The sequence below is a fragment of the Branchiostoma floridae genome, chromosome 12, assembly GCF_000003815.2.
Source record: "Branchiostoma floridae strain S238N-H82 chromosome 12, Bfl_VNyyK, whole genome shotgun sequence".
Taxonomy (NCBI): Eukaryota; Metazoa; Chordata; class Leptocardii; order Amphioxiformes; family Branchiostomatidae; genus Branchiostoma; species Branchiostoma floridae.
In genome coordinates this window covers 6226296-6229165 of record NC_049990.1, presented here as the reverse complement: position 1 = coordinate 6229165, position 2870 = coordinate 6226296, and the positions used below count along the sequence as shown (strand labels likewise).

General features: G+C 40.7%; 1 protein-coding gene across 1 annotated transcript in view; it reads left to right on the top strand.

Annotated features, from left to right (window-relative positions):
* Positions 1–2870, top strand: part of LOC118426856 (probable phospholipid-transporting ATPase IF) — a gene marked incomplete in the record, with an annotated part of 86611 nt that overhangs the window by 68099 nt on the left and 15642 nt on the right.

Sequence of the window (2870 nt, the reverse complement as noted above, 5' to 3'; positions counted from 1 at the left end):
TTTCCTGGAGAGGCCGAAACGTTTGTTGTTAATAGAAGAGGAGAAATATTGTCAAACTTTAAATTCTATTTATTAGACAAAGACCTAGATGTAGTCTCCTCATATTGTTATTTAGGCGTGGTATTCACAGCGGGATGTAACTTCAGCACAGCCATGAAAACCCTCCAAAAGAAGGCGCTAAGAGCGATGTTTAGCATTAGAACAACTCTGGGCGAAAATAATCCCTCAGTATCACTGCAATGTAAGTTATTTGATGCATGTATTGTACCTATATTGTTGTATGGTGCAGAAGTGTGGGGCAATGCTGGTTTAAATGATAATTCCCCACTAGAGCAAGCACATTTGAAATTCTGTAAAGCTATCATTGGAGTAAGAAGAAATGCTAGTAACCTCGCCACAAGAGCGGAACTTGGCAGGTTTCCTTTGCGGATCGAGGCTTACAGCAGGCTCTACTCTTATTATAGCAGGTTAACTAGAGAAGTACCAACAAATAGTTTACAATATCAAGCACTCCTTGTACAACAAGATCTACACCGACGTAAGGTACCATGTTGGCTTTCAAATGTAAGTAAGATTCTCGAGGAGTCTGGTTATGGGTACCTACTGTTGAACCAAGACTATAATATACCATCAGCTCAGTCGCAAGTGAAACAAAGATTGAAAGACATATATCTACAGACTTTCAATTCCGAACTCAACTCTAATGGAAAAAAGGAAAATCAAGGAAACAAACTAAGAACGTACAGGAAGTTCAAAGACACATACGAAAGAGAACAGTACCTAAATATACATAATTTCAGCCATCGCCGAGCCATGGCTAAATTAAGAATTAGTGATCACCCTTTACAAATAGAAGTAGGAAGATACAACCGGACTCCTCCGAGTGATAGAATCTGTACACTTTGTAACGCCAAAGATATTGAAAATGAAGTTCATTTTGTATTGGAGTGTGAGTTATATAGTGATATACGTAATTCTTTTATTAATGCCCTGAATTTTGATACACGAGCTAAACAGTTAGTAAAAGATGAGCTTTTTGTATACATAATGAAATCATCTGACAACATTGTACTGCAAAAACTCTGTGAATTCATATACACTTGTTTCAAGAAGAGGAAAGAGACATGTAAATTGTAGAATAGTATAGCATTACATATTTGACTATTTTGTAAATGATAGATGTACTTATAGTGTAGCATAGCCTTAGTTGTTCTGTCTCTCCCACTAGACACTGTAAAGATTCTTTACAGAAACGTTTTATGTAACTACTGCATTTAGCCCATATGGGCAAGGTCATGCAAATAAAGATCATTGTCATTGTCATTGTCATTGTCATTGTTAATTTGGTAGAAAGGACCTATTTACTGGGATACCCCATTTGTTAAGATTTCCTATTTATATAATGTGCAGTTGTATAGGCTAAAAATTAAACTAGCCAAGTTAGGTAAAATGGAATTCACATAGTTTGATTTGGTTTATTCGTATCAAGTATTAAAAGCAATACTGGTATTACAGAAAGCTTACCTGTAGAACAGTTTTCGCGCCACCCATCCAAAGGTGGATTCCATCCCTAGTATGTCATACTGATCGATCTGCTTTCCCAACTTGTCGTAGAAAAGCTGGATGGCGAAGTTGTTTTCCACAGAGACATTCTTGGTGTAGAGCTCGTCCAGATCGCTCCACTGGGAAAGCTCCGGTCTGAAAAGGCTGTGTTCTTCGATACGAAGAAGGTGCGGGTTTTCGTTTGCAAGAAGAAACGGTTCTTCTGAAGCAAAAGCGTCCCATTGTCCCTCGCCAAACTTTTTGAAACTTTCCGTCCACAATTTGATAAACTCCGAGCCTGGCTTGGAGCAAATCACAGCGCTGCTGAGTCCCTGTATATCTCTACCCATGGTGACGTCATAATGACGCAATTGTTCAAACGATTTCAGTCCAATGACGTCAATGTTGATATAAATGCCACCTCTCCCTTTTAGAATGTCTAGGGCGGTGGCAAGTTCTTGGTGATCGGGAATTTTTACAGGAACCCCATCTAGAGATTCTAACGGTTTTTCCGGGACGATTTTGACGTTTTCTCTTTCGATGACTCTGTCCCACCAGACTCCGTCGAAGCTAGCGTCCGTGTGAAAGTAGACCTTCTCGGCTCCCATGTTGTCCCAGGCAGCTTTGACGCTGAGGAAATGCCTGAACTCAAACTTGCTACCTCTACTCGAGCCGTGAAACCATACAAAATGCACCTCATTCGGGACAACGACATTCGCGTTAGAAGATATTGCTGGTCGTTGACTTTTAACAGCATCTTTGGCAGATGTTAGATACACGCTTCTTGCCAGGTGACCAAAAGAGGTGTCAAGATTTCGGATGGTCTCCGGCGTCTCTTCTAGATTGTACTTGTCGTATTCTAGCTTGATTGCGTAGTTGAAATCTAGGTCAACGTTTTTGTAGTAGATGCTTAGAGGATCCCAGCCGTCCGTCCAACTCGGCCTGTACAAACTGGTATCTTCAACGTGTATCAAGTCCAGATGCCTTGCCATAACTTTCTCTGGCGCTGGGTAGTCTTCCTCTTCCATACTCTTCTTCCACATCTTTAAGAATTTTGCGTCCTTCTTGGCTACGAGTACGCCAAGATTCAGCCCCTTCGCCCCACGACTTAGAACACAGTCGTAACGTAACAGATTGTCGAATGGTTTTAGTATGAAGGTGTCAGTGTCTAACATGATTCCACCTTCTCTAAGAAGGATTTCGACTTTTGCCTCAATGTAAGAGTCCCTTTCCTCTACACATTGATCGTCGTCGTTTCTACATTTGTCGGGTGATATTTCACTGAACTGAAATGTTGGGATGTCTTTTGCTTCTTTCCACCATTTTCC